General features: G+C 32.7%; 1 pseudogene across 1 annotated transcript; it reads left to right on the forward strand.

Annotated features, from left to right (window-relative positions):
* Positions 1-1558: 1558 nt before the first annotated feature.
* On the forward strand, positions 1559-3647 carry LOC149555988 (UDP-glycosyltransferase 74E1-like; annotated as a pseudogene). The gene is made up of 2 exons (XR_016365343.1): positions 1559-2045; positions 2636-3647. The product of XR_016365343.1 is annotated as a UDP-glycosyltransferase 74E1-like (transcript).
* Positions 3648-12253: the final 8606 nt, after the last annotated feature.

A 12253-nucleotide genomic window follows, 5' to 3' on the forward strand; every position in this document is an offset into this window, starting at 1 on the left:
CTTGAAACTGATGCTATTAATTTAAAAATTAGGTATATCCTTAGCCAAGAAGGTAGATGAGTAGCTTTATTCTCTAAAAATTTGAATCAAGCCAATAATAAAGATAGAACATATGACGTAAAGCGTTAAGTGATGGTCCAAGCCCTAAAGAAATGGAGACATGTCACACCTAAGAATTTATTATTTTCCAAATAATCGTACACTAAGCTATTTGAATGGGTAGGAAAAACTATGTTATAGGAGTAAGAAATAAGTAGAGTAATTGTAGGCATAAACATTGACAATAAAGAACTAAATGGGATAGTCAAACACAATGGTTGATGCACCCAATATAAGGATCAATCTAGTGCAATAAGTTCAACTACAAGACATGAGGATAGATTCCCTAAATGATCTCTACAAGGATGGTCTAGATTTTGGAGATACCAATAATAAGGTTTGCAAAAACACCATTGGTTATTATCATGCAAAATATTCTAATTGACTAAAGACAAATAGAAAAAAACTATAGATGAGGATTATTGGTCCATTTACCATCATACAAATATTTGGAGAGAATGCATATAAAATATTCTTGACACCAATTACTATTATATAACCTACTTTTAATGTCTCTAATTTAACTCCTTATAAGTTGCTACAAGCTTTGACGATGTACAACAAGAAGAGGATGAAGAATGGATTAAGGACTTGCCTCCAAGTCAACCCCTAGTGACAAGACACCATTCTAGACACCAAGGTGACTAAACAAACATAGAGAAAAAAATAAAACCACTATCTTGTCAAGTTAAAAGGCTTCCAAAATGATGATGATACTTGGATGGATGAGATTACTATTATAATGCATGAAAATACTTTGAAAGAACTCATTTAAAGTGGAAACTTGAGCTCTAATTCATAAGGGGGTATGGTGCAGGAGTGCCTAATAATGATCAACAATATTTAAATGTCAAAGTGTCTACATAAAAATTTAAACCACCTAAAACTATCTGCTAAGTATTTGGAATTCTCTATAATGATTTAGATACATAGAAGTGATTGTAGGTGAATAGAAAATACATTCTAAATGCGAATAAAGAAACCAAAAAATATAAAAAGAAAAAAGAAAATATCTTAATTCTATCAAGTGAATATAAATAAAACTAATTGAGAAAAAAAGTACAGAACCCAACTTTACCATCTCATCTACATTTAGAAAAACTACAAAGTAAATTGATGTAGGAGCATTTTTTCCTTTCAGAACGGGTTATGCCACATTATTGAGAATTGGAAAATAATAATTAGCCAAAAGCATTACTGATATTGCACCGTCGATTGAATGACATAACAGTGACGAAGCTTTTATTCTTTTTAAGTAACATCATCGACCATTATGTCGTTCAGTTTGTAACCAGGAAAGAGACAAAGCACTGATCTGATAAGTTGTAACATTTACGTAAGCACTTCCATCAGATTACTTGTCATTTTTTCTAAAAACAAAAATATTGCACATGGTTTGCCGTTCCCTTGCAATTTACTTATAAGTACAATGAAGTGGTGTCATGTATCCAACTGAAAGATGGGGTCATTGGATCAGCAGAAACCTCATGTAGTGGTCTTCCCATACCCAGCCCAGGGTCATATGAATCTATTAATGGAGTTTGCAAAGCGGCTTGTTTGCAGAAACCTTCATGTGACCTTCATCACCACAGAGAGAGTTAGAGAGCGAATGTCAAAAGCTCAAGAAGGATCTACTGCTGCTCATGTGACGACTATTTTGCAAGATATCAGAATTGAAACAATTTCAGATGGGATTTCTCTTGATTGTGAGCAGACGAAGGAAATAGAAATAAGAATTGCTTTGTTGAAAAAGGTGGGAGGTTTTACATTTCAGCAGTTCATAGAAAGGCTCAATTCTCAAGGTGAAAAAGTGTCTTGTATTGTTTATGGCTCTCTTCTAGATTGGGTTCCTCGTATTGCAAACAAATTCAATATTCCTTCAGCGTTCTTCTGGACGCAGTCATGTGCAGTCTATTCTATCTGTTATCACTTTTATACAGGGTTGGGTAAGCTTATCTTAATCCAAATACTGACATTTTGATTTTATATTTACAGTTTTATTTTTTTATAAAAATAAATAAATAAATAACTCTGTCCAGTCTAGAAGAAGAAAAAACATTAGTCAAAAAGGCCATATTCAAGAATATGGTTTTCTTTATTGAATTGTCTTCTTCAAGTCAATTATAAGGATACAATTTGTAATTCATAGAATATTGTTAAAATATTCAAGATTTTCAGAAAATTATAGACGAAATTATAATATTTTTATAATTTAATATATCTAATTGCATATCTGTTTACATTGTACTTAGTTCAAGATGGTTCGTTGAGGATTGCACTCCTCCATTTATTTCCCCATTCTGCTCTTACGCACAATTTTATTATTATGTATATACTGAAAATGTTTGATACTAAATTCTTCCAAGAAAAGAATTATAATGGGGTCGTTTGCTGGGAAAAAAGGCACCATGTGATTAGACATGGGTAGTATTAAAACTCTTAAAAAATATGAGTTATTCATTTTCATATGTTTCTCTGTTTTCTTGAATTTTTTCAGAAACTGATTTTAAACTTTATAATGTTTTTTTCTATTTAGCGAAAGAAAAAGATGAAGCAGAGAATTTGAGAGATGTTATAGAAATACCAGGGCTTCCACAACTATGTCAATCAAACTTACCATCCTTTCTACAGCCTTCAAATACATATATATCATTGTCACAATTAGTGCTGAACCAATTTAATACAGTTTCTGAGGCCACATGGATACTGGGAAACTCCTTTAATGAATTGGAAATGGCAGAGATACAATCTATGGATCCACTCGTTCCAATTAGAACAGTAGGCCCTCTTGTTCCCTCAGCTTTCCTAGATAGAAACGATCCTCAAGACCAAGACGTGGTTACACACTTTGGAAAACATCAAACTGTATAGATTGGCTCAATAAGAAGAAACCCAAAACTGTTGTATATGTTTCCTTTGGCAGTTTTGCTGTACTTTCCAAAGAACAGATGATAGAAATAGCCCTTGGGCTGAAGGCCAGCAACTACTCCTTTTTGTGGGTCATTCATCCTGATCATAACAATGAAGAAAACAATAATATACAAGATTTTCTAGAGGAGTTCCTTGAGGAAAATAAAGATCAAGGGCTAATTGTGTCATGGTGTCCACAGATACAAGTGCTTAATCATCCATCGGTGAGTATGTTTATTACACATTGTGGGTGGAATTCTACATTAGAAAGCCTCGCATCACGGTTATCTGTCTTAACTATTGATCAGTGGACTGATCAAACAACTAATTCTAAGTATATTGAAGATTTGTGGAAGACAGGAATAAGATTGAATAAATTAAGAGATGGACTAGTTGGGAGGGATGAGGTGGAGGGATCTGTTAAAAGAGTCATGGAAAGTGATGAAGGTTTGGAATTGAGGAAGAATGCTCTGCGGTGGAAGACATTAGCAAAGACAGCAATGGTGAAAGATGGGTCTTCTGATAAGAATATTGATTGTTTTGTTCATGAAATTATCGCTAGAACACGCGCTTAATCTATAATCATGTTTACAACTTGACTTTCTCTTATCAGAAATTCCAAATTAATGCATTTATAATGGTTGTCATGCAGATAGATTATATGTGGTTTCAGTTGTTGCAGTCTACACGTTCAATTGCAATTAACTAGCAACACTCTTTATAGATAAAAAGGATAAGAAGGCATAGAGAGTGAATGAGACAATTCACTATTTTATATCCAATTCTTTTATCATTAATGTTCCTTCCTAGAGACTTCTAGATAGTGAGAATAGCCTTATCCTACTTTTTTTCTTCGGGAAAAGGCAGTTGTAAATTTTGAAAACCAACCTATCTAGATACCTTCAGTTCAAGGATGACCTGTGTAAACCCTATGTTAATAGTGGAATGGTGCGTGCCTGATGCAGGAGAATCCTATATCTATAAACATTTTAAATCAATTGAAAAAATGGTGTGTAAATATTTGATTTTAAAATATCAATAGTTAATTTTGGTGGCTTCCTATTAATGTTTGGTAAGTTCGCGGTCTTACATTTCACTCTATTTGCATTTTGTTTTAAACTTTAGATTGTTTAATTGACATTGTCATTTGTTTGTCATGTTATTTATGTTCTTAGTTACTAGTTCGAGTTGCAGTTTGAAAAATAAGGGTTACAAAATTTCTTTGATATTCTCATCAAATTCTACAATAATCTGATCATCACATATATGTTTACTACTTCCGGACATCGATTAAACTATAAATCAAAGAATAGGGCATTGCTTTGAATATAATGAATATTTGAATCTTTGGTCACTTCAAAAGTTTTATTTTTCGTCCCAATAGAAGTGGTATGAAACATAATTTTGGAAGGCTCTTAATTCATCTTGAATTATAATGTCATTCTTGAATTGATCTTAAATAAATAAATATATTTAATTATAAAGCTGATTAGTTGTAAGATTTCTCTCTTATGTTAATGTTGTAAACATTTTCTTATATAAGTGTAATATATTTTATATAATATATATCTATTATAGTTAACATGTTTTCATATAGAATATATCATTAAATCTATCTGTCTATCTATCTATCTATATATATCAAATTTTATTGGATTTATAAAACCTATTTTTACCTCTATCCAAAAAAAAGGTTTTATTGTTCTATATTTGTTAAGAAAGATTATTAGATAGTGGAGACATTTATATTATTATATTTTATTAATTTTTATTAATCATTATTTTATTTTAGTTAGTTTTTATGTCTTTATTATGTTTCATTTAATAGTTATTTCTATGGTTGAAAATTTGGTCACTTGAAAATAAAATCATATTTATTTGAAAAAATAAGTAATTTTAAGGAAACAGTTGAAATTAATTATTCACTTAAAAAGAAACATAACTTTCTATAATATTATCTATATTTATGAAAAGTCATGCAAAGTGCAAAACATGATAGTAAAAAAAATGAATGCTTTAGTTCTAATTTAAAACTATTGACTTGCCTACTGTCAAAAAATTGCATATCAACATAAGATTTAACAAAAAGAAAATTTAGAAATTTTAAAAAGTGAAGATTTATAACATACTAGACCAACTTGAGACTTGGAAGGCTATCTCCTACTTCATGAATAATTATAGAGGAAATAAATTTTTTATGTATGGGAGACTTTAATTCTCCTCTTTACCCCTTTAAGAAGCTAGAGGAATGAATAACTTCGTAGGATCTGGAAAATTTTATAAATCTTAATGATCTTATTGGCATAGACTTGCAAGGATCCCCATTTACCTATTCAAATAATAGGAAAGGACATGAGCTAATTCAAGTCAAATTGGATAGACTCCTTGTTTCAATAGATTGGCAACATCTCATTTCCTCTACTATGACAACTCTCCCTAAAACTATCTTAGATCATGCTCTACTATTACTTAAATGGTCTAATCATTTCTTCTGTGGTCCCAAGCCCTGCAAATATTCGATTATGTGACAGTCACACCCTAACTTTGGTCAATTGTTGAAAAATGGTGGAATGTTAGAGTTGAAGGTGAGACCATGTATATATTGGCTACTAAACTAGAGAATGTGTGGAGAAATGTTCTCAAGTGGGGAAAAACCTCATTCATGTATTTTTTTAGAAAAAGGAGAAGATTGAGTTGAAAATGGAGGGGCTTCAAAATGGCATACCTAAGGAAGATTTGTCTATTGATACTCTTAAGGAGGAAGAGGATTGTATGACACAATGGAAGGATGTCATAGCTAAAGAGTAAATGTATTGGAAGTAAAGGTCTAGGACCCAATAGTTTACAGACGGAGTTAATAATACCACATTTTTTCTATAGGTTGGCCTCAAAGTATAAAAAAGAAATACTACCACTTCCTTGTAGGATAGTAACAACAATACTTTATTAGAACAAGAGAAAATAGGGAAATGGGTTGTCACTTATTTCACTAAAGTCTATGTTGGTCTAAATAGGAGTATTGATGTGTGTAATGATCCCATCTTTTGGCCTTCACGTTCTCCAAAGTCTAAGTGGAGGATAAGAAGAAATCAAATTATTTTTTTATAAAGTCATTCAATTAAAAATTAAAAGGTGACTTCATATTTAATTAATTTAATTATTAATTACAAGGGAGTAGCTTCTAGGGTATGTATTAATTATTGGAAGGATGGAAGCCTCTCGTGATTTAATTAATTATTGCCAGGGAGGAATTTCTAGAGAATGCATTATTTATTGGAAGGAGGAAGCTTCTAGCTCTTGCAATTAATTAATGTTTTAGTTCCTTCCAAAAGGATGAAGAAAAGGATAAATAGGGCTGAAAGTCATATTGCTGATCATGGGATGGTTATGACTTGCATTTGATAAGAGCTTGGATGTGTGAATCACACTCCTTTTTTTGGCAATAGAGGACGTTCATTCTCTGTTGTAACATTCTAGACGTCATTCCCTTAGGGTTTGGCCTTTGGAATACATCTCTTTTTAATTGATTGTAGCATTCGCAACATTAATAGAATCTCAGCCTTGGTTCAACTTTTGGGCATTCCTAGGTGTCCATTATAGTGGTATCAGAGCTATAAGTCCTACCATCCTATGGAGATCTTCAACATCTATGATTGAGCATACGAAAAAGGGCTTTATAATTTTTACAATACCAAAGCAAGGCAAAGTGGGAGTTCGGACTCGCATAACAAACAAGATAGTTCATCCTCTATCATACAAACACAAAGGAGACATTCTTTGAACAAGACAGCAATATGGGTGACCGAGATGATAGGAGTACCGGCCTAGATCAAGAAAATGAAATGCTTAGGTTACTAAGTTCATTAGAGGAGGGGCAGCGGATGCAATAGGAACATAATAGGCAAATGGATATGCGAATGGATATGATGTTGCAACTTATGGCTAGACAAATGGGCATCAATATTGAAGATTTGTATGTTGGTCTAGTGCAGGAGGTAGTTGCTTCCTTAGGTGGGATCAAGACACGTATAGAGCCACCCATCTATGATGTTGGTGATATGGGTGTTCCAGTGGAATCAATGAAAACATGTGTAAAAAGTCAGGAGACCATATATGAAGCTTTGTTGGGAGATGGTGTTGTAGTAATAATGGGATTAGGAGAACATAAGGATACTATCATATCAACAGCCACTTCTATGTCAGTTGAACCATCCAATGAGGAGTTTAATGGTATAAATGCAGTGGTTGATATATTTTCTAATGAAGCCACACATGTTGATGATTATGGGTTTTCATCAACTACAAATTCGGTTCAGTTTTCCATTGCAACAGTTAATGTTGTTACTATGTCCATAGATTTCAATGCGGCAACACCTATTGTTGATATAGTTAGCATGAGTACATATGGTTCACCTACAACTACTTCTTTTTCAATGCATTATAGTGATAATATGCATTCTAGTCCAATATATATTATGTGGATGGATACAGGGAAGAAGATGTTTCATAAACTTTCTATGGAGTTGCCTTATGGTGACATTCTGACTTCATCAGTACAAGCTTTGAATGTTGGGCTATAGGGGTTGGTCCTAATGATGTGGGTTTGCAGTTGGTTTAACTTCCATATGGATATCACATATTGGGATCCAGGTGGAGGTTAGAGTACATTATGTTACTTAATTGCTTGAGGACAAGCAATTTCAAGGAGGGCGGATTTCTAATGATCCCATCTTTTGGCCTTCACATTCTCCAAAGTCTAAGTGGAGGATAAGAAGAAATCAAATTAATTTCTTATAAAGTCATTCAATTAAAAATTAAAAGGTGACTTTGTGTTTAATTAATTTAATTATTAATTACAAGGGAGTAGCTTCTAGGGTATGTATTAATTATTGGAAGGACGGAAGCCTCTCATGATTTAATTAATTATTGCCAGGGAGGAATTTCTAGAGAATGCGTTAATTATTGGAAGGAGGAAGCTTCTAGCTCTTGCAATTAATTAATGTTTTAGTTCCTTCCAAAATGATGAAGAAAAGGATAAATAGGGCTGAAAGTCATATTGCTAATCATGGGATGGTTATGACTTGCATTTGATAAGAGCTTGGATGTGTGAATCACACTCCTCTTTTTGGCAATAGAGGAAATTCATTCTTTGTTGCAACATTCTAGACGTCATTCCCTTAGGTTTTGGCCTTTGGAATACATCTCTTTGTAATTGAATGCAACATTCGCAACATTAATATAATTTCAGCCTTGGTTTAGCTTTTGGGCATCCCTGGGTGTCCATTACAATGTTAATAAAATAAATAAGTTTATCCATAATTTTCCTAGTGTGCTAAAAGAGGAGGATATCAAACTCATCAATGGTCAAGCGATGGTGGAGGAAGTTAAGGAGGCATTTTTTTCAATGAAGGCCTGCAAAGCCCCTAGACCAGAAGGTTTTCCCCCTACTTTCTTCTAACACTTCAGGGAGATGATCAAGAAAGATTTGATTAAGGTTGTTAAAGTATTTTTCAAAATGCATAACTTTCTAGGGAGGTTTAATAACACCTTAGTTGTCCTAGTCCATAAGGTTCATGATCCAAAAATTCTTATTAATTTTCAACCCATGATCCTATGCAATACATTTTATAAAGTCTTTTCTAAAATACAAGTTAACAGAATAAAACTCTTGCTAAAGAACTTTATAGGTACTCTCCAAAAGGGATTTTTCCTAGGTAGGTAGACTTTGGGTGTGATTGTGACAACATATGTGGTAGTCCACTCAATGGATAAGAGCATAATTCTTGGTATGGATCTTAAACTTGATATTTCAAAAGCTTATATAATAAGTTTGATTGGGAATTTCTTTATGAAGTTCTTAGAAGGCTAAACTTTGATAGAAAATTTATGAGCTTAGTTAGAATTATGGTGAAAAATATCAACTTTCCAATCATTGTAAATGGGACTCTATGAGGGTCATTTCAAGTTGGTAGCCCAACCTTAGAAAAGGAGACCCTATATCACCTTATCTATTTATAATGATAGCTGAAGTTTTGGGGAGCTTCGTCTCAAGACTTGCGTGTATAAGATCATTGACTAGAGTCAAGGTTGCCACCTCCATACCCACAAAGGTCATACAATAGTTTGTTGATGATACTTTCTTATATGGCTATGTATCAGTTATGGAAGCCAACATATGGTATAATCTACTATATTATTATGTAGATTACTTGAGACAACATATAAGCTTTAGTAAGAGTAAAATATACTTCTTTAGCACTGATTAGAACCTCTAGCTATGAATACAAAATATATTTGGCTACTACTCACTTGGTCTTCCTAATTCTTATCTTTCTCTTCCATTGATGAAGAGAGACTCAAAAAAAATTTAGAATAGCATTCTAGAAAGAATGTACAAAAAAAATGTTGGTTATAAGGGAAAGTTGTTGATTAGTGTTGGAAAGTTACAATTACTTACTGCCTCTTTGCAAGGTGTTCCTGTGTACTTCCTCTCCCTATTCAAGATGGCCAAAATAATGAAAAATAAACTAGAGAAAATCCAATGGAATTTTTTATGGATGAGGAGTGAAGAAAGGAATAAATTTAGCCTAGTCATTTGGGAAACAATGTTTAAAACAAAGAATAAGGGGGGGTTGGGTGCGAGAAGGATAAAGGATCTAAATAAATCCCTAATTGCTAAAGTAGGTTGGAGAGTTGCTAAGAACTAGATAGGCTAGTGCAACATAATGAAGGAAAATTATCTTGGTCATGCTCCTTACGTCTATTGATTTATGGAGAATGATTGGTCAAAGGGTTCCAGGATCTAGAATAAAGTGATAAAAAAAACTCTAAGATTATAAGAGATGGGTTGTGGTGGTTGGTTGGAAGGGGAAAAAAATTAGATTCTGGGAGGAAAAGTCATTAGGAGAGAGACCCTTTTTATATAGTAAATTATCTCAGTTGGAAGGAATATTAAAAGAGAACGTAAGTGAAAAGGTCAGTGACTAATTTCCTAGACAAAGGAGGAGGAAAAATATATTGGATAGGGTCCCCAACAACTTAAGAACCTTAGCTAGTGAATATAAGAAAGATTATAAGCTTAAATAGGATTGTTCTCTTCTTGGAGGATGACATTATTATGTGGGAAAGAGCGTCTGATGCGTCTTTTTTCTATTAAATCTACATACCATATGATGTTTAATACTTATATCGCTCCCCCATATTAGAAAAAGGTTTGAAATAGTTAGCTAATCCCTAAAGTAAATTTATTTTTGTGGACTTCTCTTTATGTTAAAATTCTTACCATTTTAATAATTTGAGAAAAAGAGGATTTCAAATTCCCAATAGATGCTACTTGTGCAAAGTGGATGAAGAAAGTATCCAACATATTTTTATTCACTACCCTTTTGTTGTGAATATTTAACAATCTATTTGAAAAAAACTAGGTTGATTAGATCTTTTAGATGGACTTGTAATGCCCTACTCCAGAAACCAAAAGAAATAAACCTAATATGTTACAAAGTTTACTAAATTAATTTTTTTGTGAAGTTTAAATAACATCAAAGTAACAATAATGCGGAAGCAATATATACATACACATCAAATACACATAAGCAATTACAAATACAATTTCAATTCCTCAAGGGTTCCTTCACATTGAGTCACATTTAATAAAGTTTTATTAATATTTTTAAGTCTCAATTACAATGTCCATAATCATAAAATAAATAAACACATACGTAATCATATAAGAAAATGCATAATTACAACTAATGATATGAAAGCATATCTAATGAATAGCATCCACTGCACATGTCATAGGGTATGTGAAAGTATATCTACAAGTACATCAATATACAATACAATATCTCGTAGGATATCAAAACACATGATACATAGATACATCAAATGAATAGAAGTCTTCAAGATAAGAGGAAGAATGATAATGGTACCACTATATCAACAAGCATCCAACATCTATCAATCTGAGGGGGACCCAAATGGTAAGAATACACTACCTCCTGACCACGTGGTCACCTAATCATGTTCCCACTCCCACCATGCAAGAGAGATAATGTACGATCCACACACAGATAATCAAATCATAAGATAATCCTAGGCAAGAAATCTTGATAGCCAAAACTACCTCAATGGTAACACAAACTACTCAAGAAGAAGAGATAAGAAAAATTGAAATGACACTAATTCCAATACTAACATCTCATACCAAGTCAACATATAAATACCAAGACCAAAAATATACAACCACCTCAAAATCAATGTCAAGTGTCACAAGCACAATGACCAAAAGATAACAACTATCATAAATAAAAGAAAACTACCAATCACTAACTCCAACAATAAAGAAGAACCACCAATAAATAATTGATCATTCATTAATAAAAGTCAATTGCCAACAATAAATGAGATCTAATCAATGAGTAACAACTCACAATAAATACACCATCAAAAGTAATATCCAACAAGTACACCACTAGAGGCAAATATTAAAAAAAACTATGAAGGAGACTCAGGCTACACACTATGGAGTGTCATCATATGAGCCAACTCTAAGGTTACCCTAGCAGTCTCTTAGGACCCGAGTCTCCTAGTGACTCTATGTGGAACCAAAATACCCTCTCATTATGATGAGGAACTTAGTCATACCTCTCAAGGTATCATCTTTGTCTCATCCTTAGTTTGTGCAAGTACTCAAGGCATAAACAAGGAAAAATCTCTAACTTATCTTTTTAATGTATCTCAAGGAAATGGGCTAGGCAAGATATTTTAATTAATATGTTATCACTTGTTACACAACTTATAATGAGTTACCTTGGCAGCCACTTTGGGCCCTATCCCCCATTGCAAGCCACTCCCATAGACATGCACCTTGACTACCTTCCCAAAAATCACAAACCACAATAGTGTCTCATACAACAAAAAAGTAATATTGATTGAATTTGGATCCTTAATAAGAAAATCAAAAATAATATTGGTTATTAAAACCCAATTTCTCATAAATGTTCAATAGCATAAAACTTATAAAACATAAATCTCAATTCAAGTGATAAAGTTCATCATGACATATAGTCAAATAATCATAAAAGAAATCTCAAAAATGCCTCTAGTGCACATCCTAACTTGGCCAACCAAACATCCCAAAAAGGAAAACTATCAAGAAAATAAAAATCACAAGACTATAAATAGAATATTAGAAAATACATAGTTTTTAGCCACATGATTTAATCCCACCAATGTCTTGTTT

This window comes from Cupressus sempervirens, chromosome 5, assembly GCF_028749045.1.
Source record: "Cupressus sempervirens isolate cs-2001-9-10 chromosome 5, ASM2874904v1, whole genome shotgun sequence".
NCBI classification, from domain to species: domain Eukaryota; kingdom Viridiplantae; phylum Streptophyta; class Pinopsida; order Cupressales; family Cupressaceae; genus Cupressus; species Cupressus sempervirens.